General features: G+C 36.2%; 1 pseudogene; it reads right to left on the bottom strand.

The window, feature by feature from the left end:
* The window catches only part of LOC116582361, a 36834-nt pseudogene extending 14235 nt beyond the window's left edge, over window positions 1–22599 (bottom strand).
* Between the last annotated feature and the right edge of the window lie 1969 nt (window positions 22600–24568).

The raw sequence follows: 24568 nt of genomic DNA, 5'->3' as shown, positions 1-24568 counted from the left end.
ATAAAAAATAAAAAAGAAATAAAGAAAAAAAAGAAAAAAATAGTTCAAAAAAGTTAAAATTGGAAAGAGGAAAAATACAATAAGAAAGAAACAAAATTAAAAAAAATTAACTTTGAAAGACTAAAGAATCATGGGGAAAAAGCCATGAATTCTATGTGTTGCATTCCCCTAGCTCTGGAGTTCTGTGGTTCTCATTGATCAGTGAACTCGGTCTTGGCTGGATGTTCTTACTGATCTTTTGGGGGAGAGGCCTATTGCAGTGATTCTCAAATGTCTTTGCCCAAGGCAGAATTGCACCATCCTTGCCAGGGGCCATGCTAAGTAATCTGCTTGGGTTTGCTCTTGGTAGCTTTTGTTCCCTGAACGCTTTCCGTACAGCTTTGGAGGAGGAGAATTAAGATGGCAGCCTCCCAATCTCTGCCCCCAGAGGAGCCGAGAGCTTGGGGTCCCACTCCTCAGTGCACCCTCAGAGAAAAGCAGTCAATCCCTCCGTCTCCCTGGTCTCTGGCTGCACTCTGCTCACCAGGCTTGTGACCGATCATTTCTATCTCTGGCACATGGCCCCTTTTGGAGTTTCCAAACCCAGCAGATTCCTACAGTGTGCTCCTGCACCACTCCTCATGGTGGAGGAAGGTGGGGGGTCTCCCTGGATCTGCCACTTGTGTGGTCCCTGCTCAAAGAGCAGTGGCCTGAATGTGCTGGTAATCATGGTTAATGGCAACTGTGAGCTGAGAGCTTACGCCTCCATTCGGTCTTTGCCACCAGCTTCCCTGGTCTGATACCTGGGAGCTCTGCCACACTCAGGCACCCCTGGTCTTTCTGTGACCCCAAGGGACCTGAAGCCACACTGTCCCAGCAAGGGCTCCACCTCCAACTTAGCATCCTGATCAATGTCCCTCAATGTAGAATACTTCTAAAAGTTCTAATTTTGTGCTCTGCTTCTCTACTGCTTGCTGGGAGCCACCCCCTCCCCCTGAGGTGTATCTTCCCATATATCACCTCAGATTCACTTCTCCACATACCCTTCCTTCTGGAAAGTGGTTGGTTTTCTGTTCCTAGAATTGCTGCTAATCTTCTCTTCAATCTCCTGTTGAGTTTGTAGGTGTTCAGAATGGTTTGATAACTGTTTAGCTGAATTCTGGGACCTGACAAAATGTAGGCTTCCTACTCCTCCACCATCTTGCTCCTCCCCCATAGTATCTTTCTTTAGCTGAAAAATCATATAACCATTTGTGCCCCCAAGCTCCAGACTGTTGGAAACCAAAATTTAAAAAAAATGCTAGTCAGTGTCTTATTTTAAAACTATCATTTTTATATCCTACTTCTAATGGCACCTAATTTTCCCAATAAATCAGGTTGGGAACCTTAGTCATCATCATCCCTCTTTCCTTAGATTTCTTGTATCAGTCACTATGGATTGCCATGGTATTATGTCTTGTGACTCCTCTGCTCCTTCCCTGTTACAGATTCTGTTGTCAAAGCCTTCCATGAATCTTTCACATGGTCTCCTGCAATAGGTTCCAAAATAGATTTTACCCTTTTCCATATGTGCACTCAAATGTTTATAGCAGCATTATCAACAACAGCTAAATTATGGAAAGAGCCCAAGTGTCCATCAACTGATGAATGGATAAAGAAGATTTGGTATATATAGACACAATGGAATATTACTCAACCATTAAAAGAATGAAATCTTGCCACTTGCAGTGACATGGACGGAGCTAGAGTATTATGCTAAGTGAACTAAGGCAGTCAGAGAAACAAAGATACCATAGAATTTCACTCATATGTGGAATTTAAGAAACCAAATGAACCAGCAAAGGGGAGAGAGAGAGACAAGCTAAGAAACAGAGTCTTAACTATAGAAAACAAACTGATGGTTACCAGAAGGATGGGTGAAACAGGTGTTGGGAATTAAAGAGTGCACTTGTGATGAGCACCTGGAATTGTATGGAAGTGTTGAATCACTAAATTGTACGCCTGAAGCTAATATTATACTGTACATTAACTAACTGGAATTTAAATAAAAACTAACCAAAAAAAAGGTTTTACCGTTTTCAGCTTCCCTAGGCATTTTTTCCAGAATAATCTTATGCTTTGGTTTTATCAGTCCCTTACCCAAAACCCTTTCATTGCTCTCTATGAGGTATGTACCCAAAGTCCCATATGTACATATTTGTTTATTATTTATTTATTTATTTACTTACTTACTTACTTATTTTTTAAGGGAAGAAGCAGTTAATTTATTTTTTCTTCCATAGAACAATGCATAGATAATAGCTCATTGCATGAACAAAGTATAGTCAAGCTGCAAATACGCTGTATAATTTTAACATTCTTTTATTTTTCTCTTATTTGAATGACCAACCATCCCTATTTGCCTGGGATTGAGAGGTTTCCTGGGATGCAGGATTTTCAGTGCACAATCCTGGGAAATCACAAGCAATCTAGGATGAGTTGGCCTCCCTAGATTTGACATACTCAGTATTATCCAGATATGCCACTTTCTATGACTTTGCTCACACTCCACAGAGCAGAATTGCTATACATCCATATTCTCTACATTAAAATTCTAGCCATTTATTTCTCAGTGTCTTTGAAGAAGTCTTTCTCCCAAGTCAGAATTAATATTTTCCTCTAGTGCTCTCACAGTAGTCTGGTTTTTTCCCTCATCTGTTACAACATATAACACTTTTTTCAATAAATTGTAGTTGAGTAAATATAGTACACATTCATCTCCTTCTCTTTGTAAACTCTTTGAGGGCAGAAATCATGTATCATTTATTTCCATACCTGACCTTTATCTACAATAGGGATAAATAAATACTTGTTTGATGAAAATTAAGGGTCAAAGAGAAAGGTGAAGGCAAGGAAATAAAGAAATGTGAGTAGAGAGGCATTATAGAGTGTGGAAGAGAGAGGAAATGGGAGAATCTCTAGCATGTCTGACTCTTTTCTCCTCCAGTGATATCCCACCTAAACATTTTCCCTAATAACCATCCAAAAACAACCAGTAATCTACTTCAGTAATTGGTTTTAGAAAAAAGTAATTGGTTTTCATCAACATCTTACTGATTACCTAGTCGTGTTTACTGTTCACCTCTGCTGGAAACACTAATTATTTACCTACTTCTTTCTAACACCCAACATTATGCAATGGTCTATTCCCTATTTTCAGAAGCTCTTAACCCCATATCACTTTTAGCTTGTCACTTTTTATCCAACCATTGTAAACATCCTCTAACCCCATCCTCTCTACCCCTAAACTTTCACCAATACTGACACAGGAAAGTTTGTACTTCATCATTTTTGCTACTGTCTTCAGTTCACCCAGTCATAACTTATTTTGGGGCCATATGATAATAGAATATTCTCTAAGATTACACTTGCAGAGTGGAGTGTTGGGGTAAAAACATCTAAAAATAGGGAATTAGTTCTTCCATTTTAATATCTTTAGTCTCTGTGTGTTGCTTTTAATTTGGGGAAGTAAGTGAGGATTATGGAGGAACTTGAATTGAGAAGACTTGCTTTTAGATACTTACTATGGCCTTGATCTACCTCACAGGTCATGGTCCCCCCTTTACTGAACTAAACTTTTCTTTAAGTAAGTTAAATTGAATAAATGGATATTGAGCCTCTGTAATACGTGTGACACTGTGCTACCTATTGTGTTCATACAGGACTCTGCACATACTTCTATTAGAGCATTCTGTGTATTAAATTGTAAGGTACTGGTTTAAAGTTTGTTTTCTTCACTAAACTATGAGACTGAGACTATGTTTTTTCAAGTGTATCCAGTGCCCAATACAGTGTCAAGGACAAAAGGGGTGCTCAATAAATGTAGGAAGGATAAATGTATAGGCACTTAAAAGCAGAAATAAATGAAAGACATGGTCTATGTTCAGGATGAGGTCACCAACAAGCAGTTAGGAAGGGAGAAGATTTCTGAATACAAATAACTGTGAACAAGTCAGACAAACAATTCTTGCCATTCTGTTTTATAGAACACAGTAAAAAAAAAACTGTGAGATTCATTTTGACCAGGAGATCATGAGTCTATTTAAATTTGAACTCACTGAAACCTTGGGGGATGACTTAATAATGGCTGATGACAGGTTTATGTTTGGTACCAATTTTCCCATATTGTCTTTAAGTTAGGCTTTTATTTTGTCTTAGGAATTCATGATTTGATGACCAGTTTTATTCTTACGCTAACCAAAATTCTTTCTCACCATGGATAGAGAGACGAATATTAAAAATCAAAGTAGGTTTGCTGTTTTTGTTGGGAGAGGAAGAGGAAAAATGAGAAGGAAGAAGCATGTTAACCCAATTTTCTGCACTGATATGGATATTCTTTCAAGTATGAGTCAACTTTCAGGAACACCGTGATGGAATATTAGAGCTGGGAATTATTTCAGGTAATTGAATTATGAGGGACATGTGATGTTTAAGGGTATTGGCTCTGCAGACAGACATGGTTTTGAATCTTGGTTCTGCCACTTCTGTGTAGCCTTGGTCAAACCACCTAACTTCTCTGAACTTTATTTTTGTCATCTGTAAAGTAATTTTTATGTTAGAGAGGTATTATAAATATTAAATGAAATGATGCATAAAACATTATCCTTAGTATTTAGTAAGCATTCAGTAAATTTATTCAATTTTTCTATTATTACAGAAGTCTGAATATGATGCTCAAGTGACACAGACATTGATTAAAAGTTGGACAAAATGGCCTTTTAGTTTATGCCAGACCTGAGACTCTGAGTTTGTAATTCTTTGGCTGGGGGAAAAGTAAACTTTACTCACCCATGCCTGTGCTGATCAGATAACCTCAAAGCCCAGACACACTGCATAATTCTCCGACAGCAATAACTCAGCTGGCAGTTCCCGGGCAGAGATGTGGGAGAAAGTCAAATATCCGGGAAGCGCTAGGATCTACAACTTCCTGTGGCCTGCCTAGTGAAATCTGACCAGATAAGAACAGTTAATAAGAAGTTCTCGAGATAGAAAATCTTCTTTTATCTCTGAATGTGGATATGTTGATGTTAAATACCTGAATGGATGAGGTTAATTTGAATAATCTTCTATTGTTGCAAGAAATATAGAAAAGTATTCAGGAAAACTTGAAAAACTCTTCATACTTATGGCATGAACTGAAAGAAGTATTTTATTATTCTGGAAAATGATGACTCCACTGTTTTGTGTGAGGGTAGAAGCTTTTAAGGGCTGGACCCTGAGGCGCCCCATTGTGGTGTCTAGGAGGAGATCAAGACTCATTCTGGACCTGCCTTCTGTAACACTTTGACAGTCATGCCAGATTCCCATCAAGGCTGAACAATTTGAGGTCCCTAAATATTTCCAATCGCAATTAATGGCTGGGAAAAGAAAACAAGCAATACATTGAAAGCGTTTAATGGCTATAAATTCAATTGCCAAGAAGTTCTTCTCTTTTGAATACTCAAAGGACAGGATCCCTTGGCAATGACTTATTATTTCCCTTGCCTGCACTACAATGATTACAGAGACTGTCCAGGTAAATATTTTAATAACTAGATTCTCCTAGTGATCCTCCCTCCTTTCTTGAAACAATTTTATAACTTTGATCATATGCCTCCCTCCCTTTTCTCTTGTCATCATGCAGGGGTGAATTTACTATAACTTGTCAGAAGCTGTATTCATGGCTCAAACTCTCTTTTGTAAGCAAACCCACGCTACAGTCCTGATAAAGATTTAGCAAGAAAGTAGGATAGCTTAGTATTTGGGTGAGAGCTCTCTTATCAGGTGATCCTGAGTTGAATTCCTAGCTCTGCCACTTACTAATTGTGTCACTTCTGTGCACCTCAGTTTCTTCATCTGGAAAATGAATATTATTATAGTCATACTTATCTAATAGGGTTGTTTCTGGATAAAATAAAATAATGCACAGTGATGTCTGATTAAAATGTTCAGTAAATAGTAGCTACTATTATTACTGAGAAGCAGGTTTCCTCATCAAGTTCACGAGGTGAGTGGATGTAGTGGAAATGGTTAACTGTGATTATAAGTACTTTTTGAAGTATGAGGTAGTTCTGAGAATATACCATTGATTTTTCTGTTGAGTTGGCATATCCTAGTATTAGAGGTATTTGTGAAGGCCTGAAACTGTAGTCCCTTAGGACCTCTGCAACTCCTGGGACTATAGCTATATTAGAGGATGCTTGGACAATAACAATTTTGGACACCAAAAGCAAAGCAGGTAAAAAAATAACCATTAGTTATATTACAAGACAGTGTAAACACTATGGTATACTCCTTGCGCCTGTCTTACAGTTTTACTTCTCCAGCAAAAGGTTGGCAGTTCCCTATTTGGCTTTTGCATCAGACATAAACCCAACAAGGTGGTGGAAATGCATTTATAATTCTTGCTTTTGAGATATGGCTTGGATAAGTTGAAAAGTAAAGTTGAGGCAATTTGTGGAGAACTCCCATTCTCTTAGGAGTTAGAAACACATCTGAGATCTGCACCTGAAGAGAGAGGGGAAGCTGGAAGACACAGTGGATTGGTTTTTCGTATACCTGGAATTGGACTGAAGTGGGATTGGATTCATTAGATCGAAGTGCTAAGAGTATAGAATTGTCCATTTTTGTTGTTGGAGTGTCAGTTGCCTAGTATAAAAATGTTTGCTGAAACAATGAGATCAACGTCCTAAGGCACCCACATGAACTCAACACAAAACTGGGAAACCATTTGCCTCTGCCTCTCTAAGACTTAGGTTTTCTTTTCTTTTTTCTTTCTTAAAAAAAATTATTTATTTATTTTTACAGAAAGAGAGCAAACAAGTGAGCACAAAGAGAGGGAGGGGGAGTTGGAGAGGGAGACTCTGCGCTGAACATGAGCCCAATGTGGGGCTTGATCTCGCAACCCTGAGATCATGACCTGAGGCAAAACCAAGACCTAGATGCTTTAACCAACTGCACCACCTGGGGGTCCCTTTCTTTTTTTTTTTTTTTAAATCAAAGTGAAATTTATATATAGTGAGATACACATAGTTTAAGTGTAAAACTGATGAATTGTGAAAAATGTATATACTTGTGTAACCACAACTTCAGTAAAGATATGGAATATTTCTACAATCCCCCCCGCATTCTCTTGAATTCTCTTTCAGCCAAACTCTACTGCAACTGGCAACCACTGTTCTATTTTCCATTTCCCCCATATTAGCCTTGCCAGCTCTTAAACTTCGTATGCATGAAAGCATATAATATGCACGTTTTTTGTATCTTAACATTTTTGAGATTTATCCATGTTGTCGCACACATGTATTAGTTGCTTCTTATTATGAGGAATGTCCATGGTATGGATATACCACAATTGGTCTACCTATTCTTATACTGATAGAATTTGATTTGTTTCTGATTTTGGGCTATGTTGAACAATGCTGCTATAAACATTTATGTACAAGTCATTCTGTGGACATATGTTTTCAGTTCTCTTTGGCAAATATCTAGGAATCTAGCTGCTGGTTCAGATAGATATAGCTTTAATTTTTTTTTTTAAGTTTTCAGATGTTTTTTGAAATTGTTTGTAAAATTTTACCAGCCCTCCAGCAATATATAAGGGTTCCTGTTGCTCCACACCCTTGCCAAAAATTGGTGTTGTTGGCATTTTTTATTTTAACCATTCTGGTGGGTGTGTGGTACTATCTCACTGAATTTTGTTAGTTTGTTTGTTTTTTTCAGGTCTCTATTTTTTTATAGTAGATCATAATTTTTTAATGTAGTGTTCAACAATTCATTAGTTGCATATAACAGCCAGTGCTCATCACAGCACATGCCCTCCTTATGTCTCATTGGTTTTTTAAAAACTATTTTGAAATTACTGGATCATATGGTATTTCTATTTTTAACTTTTTGAAGAACCTCTATACTGTTTTCCACAGTGGCTATACTAATTTACATTCCCACCAACAGTATCCAAGGGTATTTACCCAAAGAAAATGAACACACAAATTCAAAAAGGTATATACACTCTGATGTTTATTGCAGTATTATTTAAAGTAGCCAAGATATGGAAACAACCTAAATATCCACAGATAGACAAATGAATAAGGAAGATGTGGCATATCTACATAATATTACACAACCATAAAAAAAGGACGAGATCACACCATTTGTGACAATATGGATGGACCTAGAGGGATTATGCTGAGTGAAATAAGTCAAGCAGAGAGAGTCAATTATCATATGGTTTCACTTATTTGTGGAGCATAACAAATAGCATGGAGGACATGGGGACTTAGAGTGGAGAAGGGAGTTGGGGGAAATTGGAAGGGGAGGTGAACCATGAGAGACTATGGACTCTGAAAAACAATCTGAGGGTTTTGAAGGGACGGTGGGTGGGAGGTTGGGGTACCAGGTGGTGGGTATTATAGAGGGCACGGATTGCATGGAGCACGGGGTGTGGTGCAAAAATAATGAATACTGTTATGCTGGAAATAAAATAAATAAATAAATAAATAAATAAATAAATTAAAAAAAAATAAAAAAAAAATAAAAATAAAAAAAGAAATGAGTCCGACGGAGAAAGACAAATACCATATGATTTCACTCTTAGGTAGAATCTTAAAAAAAGCAAAAGGGGGCGCCTGGGTGGCTCAGTGGATTAAGCATCTGCCTTCAGCTCAGGTCATGATCTCAGGGTCCTGGGATCCAGCCCTCATAGGGCTCCCTGCTCAGTGGGGAGTCTGCTTCTCCTTCTCCCTCTGTTCCTCCTCCTTGCTCGTCCCTCTCTCTCTCTCTCAAATAAGTAAGTAAAATGTTAAAAAAAATAAATGAACAAACAAAAAGAAGAATCAGACCTGTAAATACAGAGGACAAACTGAAAGTTGCCAGAGGGACAAGGGATGGGGGTATGGACAAAATGGATGAAAGAGAGTGGGAGATACATACTTCCAGTTATGGAATGAATAAGTCATGGGTATGAAAAGCACAGCATAAAGAATATAGTAAATGATATTGTAATAGCATTGAATGGTGACTGATAGTGACTACACTTGTGAGCAAGTGTAAGCAAGCATAAAATATAGAGGTGAATCACTGTTGTACGCATGAAACTAATATAACAATGTGTCAATTATACCCAAATAAAAGAATTTTAAAAGTATTTTGAAAAAAAAAATATTTTGAAAAAAATTTTTGAAATAACTTTAGATTTAGAGAGAAGTTATACAGTCCAGACAGTTCTCATATAGTTTCCCCTTAATATTACCTTCTTATTGTGGTTTTAACTGGCAAATTTCCTAACATATAATGCTGGGTGAGTTTCATAAGACTACTGGCAATTCAGTCTTCCTTTGTGAAGTAAATGCTCAAATATTTTGCCTTTTTTGGTTGGGTTCTGTTTCTGTTATTGATTTTTAGGAGCTTCTTGTATGTGTGTGTGTGTGTGTGTATATATATATATGTATATATATATATATATATATACATATATATATATTTTAAAGAGAGATCACAAGTAGGCAGAGATGCAGGCAGAGAGGAGGAGGAAGCAGGCTCCCTGCTGAGCAGAGAGCCTGATGCGGGGCTCGATCCCAGGATCATGACCTGAGCCGAAGGCAGAGGCTTTAACCCACTGAGCCACCCAGGTGCCCCTCTTCTTGTATATTTTAAACATAGTATTTTATCAGATTAGAAACATTGTGAATATTTTCTCCTAGTTGGTGGTTTGTCTTTTCATTTCCTTAATGGTATTATTGAAGAACAGAAGTTTTAAATTTTGATGAAGTTCAATTTATCCATTTTTAAGTGATTAGTGCTTCCAGTGATCTGTCCAGGAGATCTTACCACTGCCAATGTCATAAAAATACTTTATATTTTCTTCTAGAAGCTTTATAGTTTTAGCATTTAGTTTGGTTTGTGATCCATACTCAATTTTTTTTTAGAGTATGGTGTGAGGTAAGAGTAGAGGTTCACTTTTTATACACATCTATATTAGTATCTATATTCATTTTTAGGGCTGTTATAACAAATTGCCAAAATCTGAGTGACTTAAAACAATATAAATGTATTATCTCACAGTTCAAGAAGCCAGAAATCCAAAATCAAGGTGTCAACAGGCTCCAGGGAAAAAAATCCTTGCTTACTTCTTCCAGTCTTTCACTGCTCCAGCCACTCCCTGGTTTGTCACAGCGTAACTTCACTGACTGCTTCCCTCTTCACGTGGCCTTTTCCTCTGTGTTCGCTTGATTTCTCCTCTTGTAAGGACATCAGTTATTGGATTTAGAGACTTTTCTAGTTCCAGCATGGTATTGTCCTGAGATCCTTTAGTTACATCTGCAAAGAAACTTTCTCTAAATAAGGTTACATCCTGAACTTTTAGGTGGACATCAATCTGTGTGGGAGGATATTATTCAACCCACTACAATATCCAGTTCTGCCACAATTTATTGAAAAGACTACCTTTTTGCCTTGCAATCTTTGTCAAAATTTAATAGCCTTTATAAGTGTGGCTCCAGTTGTGGACTCCGTATTCTGATCCATTGTTCTATTTATTTATGTTTAAAGCAATGCCACTCTAAATATAGCTTTAGAGCAAGTCTTAAAATCAAGTGATGTGAGCCATCCTTACTTTATTTTCATTTTCAAAGTTGTTTGGCTATTCTAGGTCCTTTGTTTTTGATATGTATTTTATTTTGTTTTTATTCAAGTATAATTAATATAATGTTATATTAGTTTCAGGTATATAATAGATTCAACAATGCTATACATTAGTTAGTGCTCATCATGATACGTGTACTCTTAAACCTCTATTTCACCCTGTTTTTTATATATATTTCAGCCATTTCTACAAAAATTTCTCAGGGGTTTTTACCGGATTATGTAGAACATACAGATGAATACAGAGAGAATTAATATCTCATAGAAATGAAATTGATTTTTGTATATTGACCCTGTAGTCAGTGAACCTTATAAATTTACTTATTGCTCGTGGCTTTTTACTTTCACAAATACCTTAGAATTTGCTACCTACAAGACTTTGCTGTTTGCAAATAAAGACAGTTTTCCAGTTTGATGTCCTTTATTTTCATTTTCTTACCATATTTTACCAGCAAGAGCCTCCAGTGCAACACTGAATATAAGAGGTGAGAGTGCACACCTTTGACCAGGTCCTAAGCTCAGATGGAGATAATTCAGTTTTCACCTGAATGATACTAACAGTAGGGTTTTTGTTTATTGTTTATATTTTTGGTAGCTACTGTTAATCAGGTTGAGGATGCTCCCTTCCATTTCTAGTTTGCCAAGAGTTTTTTTTTTTTAATCATTAACAAACAGGTGTTGAATTTGATCAAATTCTTTTTCTGCATTTGTTAAAATGACATATGACATTTCTCCTTTATTCTATTTATGTAGTTAATTGCATTGATATAGTTTTTGAATACTGAATCTACCTTGCAGTCCTGTGATAAACACATACCCATAATGTAGTATCCTTTCAATATATTCAATTTGTCATTTTAGGAGTATTTTTGTATCTATATTCTTGGGGGATGTTGCTCTCTTGTTTTTCCTTGTAGTATCATTGTCTGATTTTATTATCAATGTAATAATCATAAAAATAAAGTATTTTGTTTTCTTCTATTTTCTGAAAGATTTTGTATAGCATTGATTGCTTTTCCTCTTAAATGTTTGGTTGAATTTGCAAAAAATAAAAGATTGATCCTGGGTTTTTTTTCTCTTTTCAGCTTTACTGAGATATGATGAACATATAACATTATATGAGGTTAAGATGTACAGAGTGTTGACTTGATATGATTATATATTGCAATTTGATTATCACTGTAGCATTAGTTAACACTTCTGTCAGGTTACATAATTACCATTTCTTTTTTGTGGTCATGGAGTTTTTGTTGTTGTTGTTGCTGTTTTTGGAAAATTTTAAACCACTAGCTCAATTGTTTTAATTGGTATAAAGCTATTCAGATCAATTTCTTCTTAGATTAATTTTGTTAATTTGTATCTTTGTACATTTCATCTAAATTATCAAATTTCTTTGTGTGAAATCTTTTTCTTTTTTATTATTTTAGAACTATAATGATGTCCCTTCTCTTATTCCTGATGACTATTTTTTTTTCATTTTTCTTGAACAGTGTAGACAGATATTTGTCAATTTTACTGATATTTTTAAAAATTGGCTTTTGGTTTACAAATTTACCTGGAAGTACTGCTTTAGTAGCTCCTGCAAATTTTGGTAAGTTATATTTTAATTATAATTACATTTAAAACATATTCTTATTTCATTTGTGTTTTCTCTATGGCCCTTGGCTTATTTAGAATTATGTTTCTTAATTTCCAAATATTTGGGTCTTTCCAAGGTATCTTATTATTATTATTGACAAGTATTATTATTGATTAGTTTAATTCTGTTGGTGCCAGAAAACATACTACATGATTTTAAGCTTTTAAAATTTATTGTTTTATACCACAGCACACACACAATTCTAGTGAAAAGAATATGCATTATACATTTATATGAATTAGTGTTCTATAAATATCAGTTAGGTCAAGGTATTTATAGTGCTGTACAGATCTTCTATTTGTTAATTGTTTTTGTCTAGTTCTCTTACGAATTGTTGAGAAAGGAGTGTCAAAATTTACAACCAGGATTGTGAAATTGCCTATTTCTCCCTTCGATTTTGTCAAATTTTGCTTCGAGTACTTTGAAGGGAAGTATTTAGGCACTATTAGGCACATATGTATTTATGATTATTTCTTCCTGATTAATTGAGCTGTTATTATGAAATACCTTTATCTCTGTTAACACTTTTTGTCTTGAAATCTATTTTATCTGGTATTATTATAGCCACTCTAGTTTTCTTATCTTTATTTTTGCATTTATATGCTTTTATAACCATTTATTTGGACCTATCTTTGTCTATATATTTAAAGTGTTTATCTTATAAACAAAACATATTTGAGTTTTGCTTCTTCTATTCTGAAAATCTCTTCAGTTTCATTTGAGTGTTTAATACTTAAATGTTTAATGTAATTATTGATACTGATATATAGCAGATTTTATTATCTCATTGCTATTTTGTCACCTTTTGAAAATTATTTTCCCTTTGGTCTTCTTTTTTCCCATTTTTATTTTATTTTATTTCCTTTAATAACTGTTTTGGAATTATTCAAGTATTTTAGAATTCCATTTTGAATTATGCTAGTGGCTTTTTTAATGCGTAGATTCCACCTTTTTGAATAACTTGAATTACTCTGTCTCCAACTTTGTTAACCAATTTTTACTACGATCACCAAGCCATTGAATTTTCATTTCATGTGGCATACTTTTCAGTTCTAGAATTTCCATTCGATTCTTTTTCATATTTTGGCCACTTTTTCTTTTAAGTTCTTGAAAATTTTGGGGGGGGGCTTTATGAAAATGTTTATTTCTCTGTACTATATGAAAGTCTGTTCACACTTCAACAACTAGGAATATTACAAAGGTTCATGTGGTAAACATAGCAGTTTACACTTACCAGTTTAAATCACAGTTCTTAGGAATAGTGTAAAATCCTTGAACATATTTTTGATAGTTTTAAAAATTATCCTTCCCTGCTAATTCAACATCTGGGTGATTATGGTATCTATTTCTACTCACTTTTCTCTCTTCTTTTTTTTTTTTAAGATTGTATTTATTTATTTGTCAAAGACAGAGAGACAGAGACAGAGAATATGAGTGGGGGAAGGGCAGAGGGAGAAGCAGGTTCTCTGCTGAGCTAGGAGCCCAATATAGGACTCAATCCCAGAAACCTGGGATCATGATGACCTCTGCCAAAGGCAAATGCTTACCCAACTGAGCCACCCAGGCATCCCTCTATTCACATTTTTTCTTATAAATTCATGTTACCTTTTTCTCTTTATTCACATATCTAGAAATATTTGGTTGCATAGTGGATACAACTGATGATATTGTATAGAGTTTTTTTTTAATTTTTTATTTTTTATAAACATATATTTTTATCCCCAGGGGTACAGGTCTGTGAATCACCAGGTTTACACACTTCACAGCACTCACCAAAGCCCATACCCTCCCCAATGTCCATAATCCCACCCCCCTTCTCCCAACCTCCCTCCCCCCAGCAACCCTCAGTTTGTTTTGTGAGATTAAGAGTCACTTATGGTTTGTCTCCCTCCCAATCCCATCTTGTTTCATTTATTCTTCTTCTACCCACTTAAGCCCCCATGTTGCATCACCACTTCCTCATATCAGGGAGATCATATGATAGTTGTCTTTCGATGTGGTATATATACACAATGGAATACTATGCAGCCATCATATAGTATTGCCATTTGTATAGAGTTTTTTAATAGCGATTTTTGATTCTCTTATTTTCCTCCTAAGGACATTTCGATTTTTGTTCTGACAAATTATAAGCTAATCATCTTGAACTTTTGTAGCCTTCATTTCACTTTGTTAGTTGGAGTCTGATTCTGTATTATCCTTAGTCTTGGGGTAAATCTTTAATCCCTGGACATAGTCTTTATTCCTGAGGCATGGTCTTTTGAGAGTTTTAGCAGAAACCCCAAGATATTTACAAATGTCTTCTAACTCAGTGGCATTCAGTCTTCATAGTTTTTCTCCCTTATGGTAAGCAACTGCTAAAATCTCTGTTCCAATTTTTCAGCTTTATTTCTGCTGCCTTCTGTCAGTTTTCTTACTATTTTTTTCTGTACATGCACAGTTCAGGGGTTATGTAAGTATTTTATGGGAGTTTGTACGTAAAAATTGAGACTCACCTCTCCATGACACTCTTATTTTAGGGATTTTTCCTTCAATTTCTAGGCACCCTGGCAAGTCCCAACTCTGTCTTAATGATACCTCAAGCTAGATTCCAAATTGGTTCTTAAAAAAATCAAAAGAAAAAAATAATCTTTGTATGATATATCTCACAGGATAAAGTGTGCAGATGCATTTATAAACAAAAGCAAGAATGTACGGTTATCTGTGGTTTCTAATATAACACATATCTCAGTCTCTGGAGATGGGTCTGTATAACCTTGGGAACAACTACTTATTCTCTCAGTAACCTGTTTATAAAATGGAAAATAATATCTGTCTGGATTTTACTTCATAGAAAATGCCAGTTTTCTGGTCAGTCCTCTGTTCTCATTTTACTTGACTTATCAGTAGCATTTGGCAGAGCTGATCATTCTCTTCTTGATACCTTTTTTTCTCCCAAGATGACGCACTCCCCAGATTTGCTATAACTCACTGGCCACTCTATTGCAATATTTTTTGCAGGTTATTTTCTTTCTTTCTTTCTTTCTTTCTTTCTTTCTTTCTTATAGATTAATTATTTCTTTGAGAGAGAGAGAGCAAGCATGAGCAGGGGGAAGGGGCAGAGGGAGAGAAGCAGACTTCCTGCTGAACATAGAGGTCAACACAGGGCTCCATCCCAGGACCACAAGATCATGATATGAGCCAAAATCAAGAGCTGTCCAAGTGTTTATGGAAAATATATATATATATATATATATATATAGTGGAATATTACTCAGTCATAAAAATGAGTGAAATCTTGCCATTTGAGACAACATGGAGGGACCTGGAGGGTATTATGGTGAGTGAAATAATCAGACTGAGAAAGAGCACTACCATGGTTTCACTTGTAGATGGAATAAAAAAAAATGAATAAACAAACTAACCAAAAGTTAATCAGACCTGTCAATACAGAGGACAAACTGATGGTTGCCAGAGGGGAGATGGGTGGGAGGATGAGAAAATGGGTAAAGGTGAGTGGGAGATACAGGAGATTCCAGTCATGGAATGAATAAGTCATGGGAATAAAAGTCACAGTATAAAGAACAGAGTCAATGATATTGCAAAAGCATTATGTGGTGACAGCTGGTGGCTACATTTGTGGTGAGCAAAGCATAACATATAGAGAACTTGCATGCCTATTTTGTACACTGAAAATAATGCAACATTGTGCATCAACTATACTCCAACAAAAAATTGTAAAAGAGACTGTGGTACTGGTATAAGGGTAGACATAATGACCAACAGAGTAGAATTGAACATCTAGTAATAAACCTATATATTTATAGTTTATTTTTGACACAAAAGCCAAGACAATTCAGTGGGGTGGGTGGGGAATGGTAATCTTTTCCGCATATGGTGTTGGGACAATGCAAAAAGACCACACACACCATGTAGAAAAGTTAACTCAGAATGGAACAAAGTCCTGTGGCACCTGGGTGGCTCAGTTGGTTAAGCAACCAACTCAGCTCAGCTCAGGTCTTGATCTCAGTCTTGAGTTGGAGCCCTGCATTAGGCATGGAGCCTACTTTAAAAAAAAAAAAAGGACCAAATCCTAATTGTCAGAGTTAAAATTTTGCAACTCTTAGAACAAACATAGGCATAAATATTTGTGACATAAACATTTTGGTATAAATAAATATTTGTGACATAAGCTTAAATATTAGGTAGTGATTTCTTAAGTATGGTACCCAAATTACAAGCCACACACAAAAAGTCCCAACAAACTTTAGATCAAATTAAAAAGCCTTTGTGGTTCAAAGGATACTACTAACCAACAAAGACAACTCACAGAATGGGAAAAAATATTTTCAAATTAGATATCAAATAGGATTTTTGTATAAAGAGATGTAAAGAACTTTTATAATTCAATAATAGACAAATAACCCCATTGAAAGTGGGGAAAGGATCTGAAAATACATTTCTCCAAAGAAGACAAACAAATGGGAAATAAGCCCATGAAGAGATGCACAACGTCATTAGTTATTAAGAAAATGCAAATCAAAATTACAATGAGATACCAATTTTAGTCCACTGAGATGGCTGTAATAAAGTAGGTGAATAGCTGGTTGCATTGGCTGAGATATGGAGAAATTAGAAACTTCATATATTGCTGTGTTATGGGTTCCCATATTTCTCTAGTTTTGCAGATACATGTGTTTTACATCCTGGGGCTAATTATTTCTGAAAATATAGGGAGAAGGACTGGGTGAATAGATAAAACTTGGTATATCCATATAATGGAATATGATTCAGCCATAAAACATTAATCAACATAAGAAAACTTGAAAACATTATGCTGTTAAAGAAGCCACATATTGTATGATTTCACTTACATAAAATATCTTGAATAGGGAAGTTCATAGAGACGGTACATTTTTGTTTGCTGGAGGCTGGGGGTAAGGAAAAATATGGAGTAATGGCTAATGTGTACAGGATTTCTTTTGTGATGACAAAAATGTTCTGGAATCAGATAGTGGTGATGATTACACATCTTAGTCAATGCATTAAATGCCATTGAATTGTGCAATTTAAAATGGTGAAATTCTAGCATGTGAATTTTATCTTAATAAAGCATTTACAAAACGCTGAAGTCCTTACAGCACTCAATGTAATTTGATCCCTTGTTCCTCTCTGAGCTCATTTGCTGGTTTTTTCCTTGGTTCACTCCTGTCCAGTCATATAGCTTCCTTGATATTCTTCAAATACATGATGCATTCTTCTGCTTTAGTGCCTTTGCCTGGAATATTATTTTCCTCGAAGGGAGGGAGGGAGGAATGAAGGGAGGAAGGAAGGAAAGAAGGTAGGTTATACCACCTACCCATCCCCTTGCTCACTTAGCTGTGGCTACGCTTGTCTTCTTTTTTTAAATTTAAATTCAATTCAGTTAACACATGGTGTATTATTAGTTTGAGGGGTAGAATTTAGTGATTCATCAGTTGGATGTAACACCCAGTACTCATTACAGCAATTGTCGTCTTAGTGCTCATCCCTCCATCCCTCTAAGCACCGGCCCTCCAACAACCCTTGGTTTGCTTCCTAGAGTTAAGAGTCTCTTCTGTCCCTTAAGCATGCCCAGTTTTTTTCTTTAGAGGCTTTGTATATTTTTCCCTCTCTCTAGTACAGTGGTTTCCTCAACTCTTCAAACTTCACAATAGCATTTAATGAATCTTCAGTTTCAGTTTAGATATTACTTCTGAGAAATCTTATCTTACCACCTGATTCGAAATAGATTTCACACATCACTCCAGCTTCCTATTTGTTTCCTTCGGAGTACTTATCATGCTCTTTAAAGTCTTTTAGTTATGTATGTGATAATCTGTTAAATATCAGTTTTTCTATTAAAATGTTTAGTACCTAAGGTCAGTCTTTGTCTTTTTCACTGTGGATTCCCAATGCTAGCAAATTAACTTAACACATAGAAGATATGCAATATGTTTTGTTTTGAGTAAGTATATTAAGGAATAAAAAGAGGCAAAGTGTTAAATAACCCCCAAACACAGCCAGAGATACATACAGGCCTGTGTATGCTTTCCATAATTCCAGGTATAGGATTCAGCCAAGTACAACATGATAACCTTGCACACACAGAATTAACTGGGCATTTCAGTATATAGGCATCTCTCATGCCAGAGTTATATAGTATTAATGATGATAAGAATAGTAAAAGAGCTAACATTGTCATTTCCTTCCCATTTGACAATACTGTGCTAGCACTTTTATGTGGTTTACCTTATTTGATCCTCATGGCAACCCTATGAAGTAGAGACTATTATTATTATTGTTATGACTACTACTATTATTATCAATTGCATAGATGAGGACGGGGGTATCAGAGAGGTTAAAGGAACATGCCCAAGGTTGCACAGCTAAAAAGTGGTCTTTTACTTTATTTTTAATTTAAGTAGGCTCCATACCTAACATGAGATTTGAACTCACGACTCCAAAGTCAAGACTCACATGCTTTACTGATTGAGCCCAGCAGGCACCCCTAAGAAGTGGTCTTTTAAATCTCAGAAGTCTGAATTCAAATGAGTTCTTTCTAACAATAAAGTCTCTGTGTGTTTCTCTTTATGTATATGTGGGTTGGCAAATACTGGTATACAGGGCTTTTGACTCAAATATGTTAGTGAAAAACTTTATCTGGTGACTATTTTAACCAAAATAACAACAAAAATATTGCAGGAATCAATGAACAATTTTCTGTGTGCTCCTTTCCATATGACAAATGTAGAAGATTTAAAGCTCTGCTTTCTTGACTTGTAGAAACTCAAGGAGCACTCTGCAGATAATTAATTTCATTTTCTCATTACTTAGTACTGGTGTTGACAAATTCACTCAAAACTCAATGATATATTCTTAACTTTTCAAAAATTTTAAATTTCTTTCTTTTGAACACTTCCAGATGGGCTCTCAAGTGCACTTTCTTAACTCTGCTCTGCCACTACACAGCATGAAGCTCCTTTCTCAGTTATGCCCATTATTAAGGGGTCAGTTCAACCTTCTAAGGTGTTGCCTTGTGATATTGGCATCTTCATGAGAAGATGGTGTGTGGGGAGGCAGAGTTGCCCATTATCAGCTGCAGGTCATAAGTGCTGCTTGGCAGAGATAAGAAACTGAAAGATTTCCAAAGGCATAGGTAGTTCCGAAGCATTTCCTGTTTATTATAACTCAAACATGTTTACTTAGTAATAAATACAAGGGAGATTTGAAGAAGACAATGTGCACAATACACATTTAATAGAAAAACACCTTATGCACACATCTGTAGCTGATTAGTTCTTATAATCTCTTGCATTTTCTATTCCTTCAGTCTTGACTTCGTGTCAGAAATCTTCTTGCACCTTACTCTACACTTCCAGATGTACCATATTTCTCTCTAGAGAGAACCCTGTCTAACTTCTTCCTGAGGTAATCAAAAGGGAAGATATTAGTTCACCTGTCTAATTTTCTCTTGCAGCTAAAAAAGGTCTCACCCCAATAAATTTCTCTCTGTCAGCAAAAGTCACATTTCATTGCTTGTTCTTCTATACCTCTTCTTAGTCCCTAATGAAAATGATCAAACTCCAATAATTATTAAGTCAGTTTTGCTCCCTTTTTTTCCCTCCTTTTGAGGAATCACGTTTGTTTCTCCCCTCTAGGGTTTGACTTTATCTGCTCACCATGTTTTGTTAGTTAGTTATTAGTACCTTCCCTTTTGTTTCAGGAGTGCTTTAGGTTAAATGAAAATCATTAGAAACGCCAGAAATAAAACTTAGAGAAGAATTTGTTCAAGGTTAAATCAGTAATGTTACAAAATGTTACCAAAAAATTTGCAAAACACCATAGATTCCCTTTCTAAAGACTTCTCTGTTGGGGTTACCACACTATTATTATTTTCATTTTCATTTACAATTGCCTTCTGTCAGCTTGGGCTGTTGACTGATTAGGCATTTATCACTTGTTTACTGACTGAAATAGAATGAATCAAACTGGGGATCTGCCTGTCAGGATGTATCTGGAAACTGTGGTGGAGTCAATCAATGTTGAAATGATTTGGGGGGCTTTTTATTAGCCTTGTGGCAGCATTTTCTGTTTCCAAAATTGGACTGGTTCACCGTCATTTTGACGCAATGACAAGACCCTGACTCAAAATACAGATGGCCAATGAACATGGGAGACATTTAGCCTCATCTCTAATAAGATAAATTCACATTAAGACAACAGTGAAAACCTATTTTTTTCAGTCTGTCATATTACCATGAATTATTCTAAAATGATACAGTTATTATTGGTACCGATCTAAGCAAATGAACACTCATACAATGGATATGGGGGTTAGAGAGTGGACTGACAGTTTTTATCTTTTTTGGATGACATGTATTCAGTGTCCACCACATGCCAGCATTATGATAGAAGCTTAATATGCATGATCTCATTTCCTTCTCAAAACAATTTTGTGGGGTAGGCACTCTTATAATCCCCATTTCACAGATGAGAACACTGAAGCTGAGAGATGGAAAGGAGCTAACTAAGTCCCACACAGCTGTGAGTGGCAGACTTAAATACATGTCTGCTGGATTCTAAAACCCATGCAAGTCCTATTGAGTGTGGGGATGATAGGTGATTTTTCCTTTTCTCTCTACCTGCCCTTGTATTTAAAAACAATAAACACTACAATTTTTACAATCCAGAAATATAGTACACATTTGCTTGTTTCTAACAGTTTTAAAGAAGCTAAATTTGCTGTATGTGAGGTCCACTTTGGAAGCTGCATGTAATTATTCAGGAGTAGGGTAGGTTGACAGAGAAAATGGGGCCCTTATCTACTTAACAAGACATGTAATTGTAATTTCCATAGGTTGTCATTTTTGGCCCTCAGTATCTGTACAGTCTTCAAGGGCTTCTTGCTTCATCAGAAGACTTTCTATGTGAAAGTTCAGTAATTTTCCTCTCTACCCACTCACAATTTGTCACTCTGAATCTTAGATAATGATACACCTCCTACAAAAAGCACTGAGAGAAGAATTGTCCATTTTGCAACTTTATCCTGTATAAAAGAGAATCTTAGAATATTACAATATTTCTCATTCAGTAAAACAATGTGAAACTACATAGGACTAAAACATACTAATTATTATTTTGTTTTATAAACTCTCCCACAACACTGTCCTGTATTTTATTACTTAAATGGATAGCACAGTAAATGTTTAACATGCCTTTTTCAGTGGCAGGATGTTCTTAACATGCCTATTGGAAATAGAAAAAAATGAGTTTGAAACGAATGACCTTACTAAAATATTGTTTAGTGTTTATATAGCTTGTTATTTGTACAAGTCCATGTCAAGTTCTAGCTTAGACAAAACTCCTTGGGATAGTCATTTCCTTCTTAGGATTCTTTCTTCCTCATCACTTTTCTTAGAGCATCTTTCACATCTTTATTCCTCAAGGTGTAAATGAAAGGGCTCAACACAGGGGTTGCCATGCCAAAAATGCAGAGATGAATTTACCCTGGTCCTGGGATTTCCTTGACTGAGGTTTCAGGTACATGTAGATGGCTGTTCCATAAAATATGGTGACAACGGTCAGGTGGGATTCACATGTGGAGAAGTTTTGAGCTTGGCCTCTGCAGAGTTGATCCTTATCACAGCAACTGCAATGCGAGTGTAGGTGATGAGAATGAAGGTCAAAGGCAGGGGAAGTGTGAAGATGCCAGTGACCAGATCCAGAATAAATCTGACTGGGCTGTCTGAGCAGTTGAGTTTCAACAGGGCCTGGACCTCACAGGTAAAATGACTGATGACACTGTGTTCACAAAAACAGGCAGGAATTGCAATGATCGGTATTATGGCTGAAAGGAAGACACTGGCCCAGGTCACCATAGCCAGCTATATGCAGACCTGGTTGTTCATAATGATGGTGAAATGCAGGGGTTTACAGATTGCAATAAATATCTCATAAGTCATGACAGAAAGCAACAGACACTCTGTCATCCCCAGAAATAGAGCAATGGTCATCTGAGCATAACAGCTAGTATAGGAAATAGTGGGGTAGTCTTTTAAACCACTAAACAACAAAAAAGGCATCGAATTGCTGGAGTAGCAGATAACAAGGAAGGACAGATTGCTTAGGAAAAAAATACATAGGGGTGTGAAGCTGGCCATCAAATCTAACCATGACAATGATAAGACTGTTACCCACCAAGTGATTAGGTAGACTGCTACCATGGTGAAATAAAAGGCAATCTGGGATTTTGGATGATTAGACAAACCCACCAGGATGAATTCTGTCACTTCACTGCCATTACCAGTAACAAAAATATCCATTTTCTTCTCTCTGCTGAGAAAGAAGAAATTCAAGTTATTTTAATCTGAGGAACATTTATTGGGGGTCTGCTGTGTCCTCAGTCCTATGTCAGGTGATATAAGGAAAAGATACAAAAGAAAAGATACTGTTTGGAAGTTTATGTAATTTGGGAGATAAAACAGTCATACACATCACAGGGTTAATTTGCACAGTAGTGCAGTCCATTGCAAGTCTTAATTCCCTCATCTATAGAATGATGGGAGTTGGACTCCACCTGAATATGCTTTGAAACTCCCACCCTTAAAGAAAACATGACAATTTACTGCTCAAATATAATTAGACTTAAATCACTAAATTGTTAATTGTTTTTTCCCTGCTATGGATATTAGACTGAGATATTTTTTTTAGTTGGTTCATATCCATGACATAAAACTATGGGCAGTTCACTCTCATTTCTTCCTTACCCCATATATCCAATCAATCACTGAGTCCTATTGACTCCTCCTTCTGAATATATTTTAAATCTACTTATAAATCTCTATATTCACTGCCAGATTTATCTAGTCAGAGCCACCATCCTCTAACAGGCCTCCCTACTTCTATCCTTGCCTCTATATGGTCTGTTTTCCACACAGCAGCCAGAGAAATCTTTTACAAACATACATCATTATGACTATATCTTTCCCATGCTTAAAACCATGCTAGGGCTTCCAATTAGCCTTGGAATAAAATCTAACCTATTTACCATGACCTACAAGACTCTAAATGATCTGACCCTAACCTTATCTCGCACTGTCTCTTCTTGTGCTTACCATGTTCCAACCATATAGTCTTTATGAAGTACTCTGAGCTCATTCTGACCTCAGAGCTTTTGCACATTGTGTTCTCTCTGTTGGAAATATTCTTACCCCCTTTGACTGGTGAACTTCTAGTCATCCCTAATATCTCAGCCTAAAAGAAATTTCATGAGAAAAGCCTTCATTAACTGCACTAAAATGAAATCAGATCTTTTTGTTGCAATTGTTCATAGCACTGTAAACTTCTCCTGCATAGCTGTTATCACAGTTGGTATTATATATTTGTGTAATTATTCAATATCTGCTCCCTTACTGAATTTTCAATTTTTAGAGGGAAGAAGCCCTGATTGTCCCAGGTATTGTCTTATTTTTATCACCTCACATAGCGCCTGATGTAAACCCATAATATATGGGTTCAATATGGTTTGTTGAATGAATCAAGGCCAGTTACTTGGCTCTTCTGTCTTCAGTGTCGTAACTGAGACTACACTGAATTGGCTGGAGGAAGTGAATGTTTGAGAGTAAAAAGCCCATGGTGAGAAACAGTATCTCACAGTATTTAGTGTTGCTGATTGCCTATTGCTCAGAAATGAACTTTAATGTCTTATATTTTTTTAGCCCTACAATTTGCTCTTTGTATGGAGGGATGGTATTATAGTAAAGAGAGAAAATGAGTATTATACTGAGGGGCACCTAGGTGGCTCAGTCATTAAGCACCTGCCTTCAGCTCAGGTCATGATCCCAGGGTGCTGGGATTGAGCTCCGCATCAGACTCACTGCTCAGTGAGTAGCCTGCTTCTCTCCCTCTCTCTGTGCCTTCTGCTCCTCTACTGGTGCTTTATCTCTGTCAAATAAATAAATAAAATCTTTTAAAAAATGGATATTATACTGGAATCTGAAAATAAAAGTGTTTTTACACTTCATTTTTCATCCAAATTCTTATTTACTTTGTCTGATTTAATTCTGTTAAGTATGAATGCTATCACAGACCAGCTCATTAATAAGGTCAAGATACTTTCTGGATTGCCTATAAGACTCCCATCACGTACTAGCCACAAATCAGAATTTGGGGCATTTATAGGAGGATCTAGTTTCAGACTCATGAGACAGGCATCAAGCCTTGGTGAGTGCAGGCTGTGGGTAGGAGGGTTTGTCTTAGGAGCTAGCTGATCAGCAAGAGGGGTCATTCAGG

The sequence above is a fragment of the Mustela erminea genome, chromosome X (genome assembly GCF_009829155.1).
Source record: "Mustela erminea isolate mMusErm1 chromosome X, mMusErm1.Pri, whole genome shotgun sequence".
NCBI classification, from domain to species: domain Eukaryota; kingdom Metazoa; phylum Chordata; class Mammalia; order Carnivora; family Mustelidae; genus Mustela; species Mustela erminea.
Note: the sequence above shows the minus strand (reverse complement) of the source record. Positions and strands in the feature narration are given on the sequence as shown.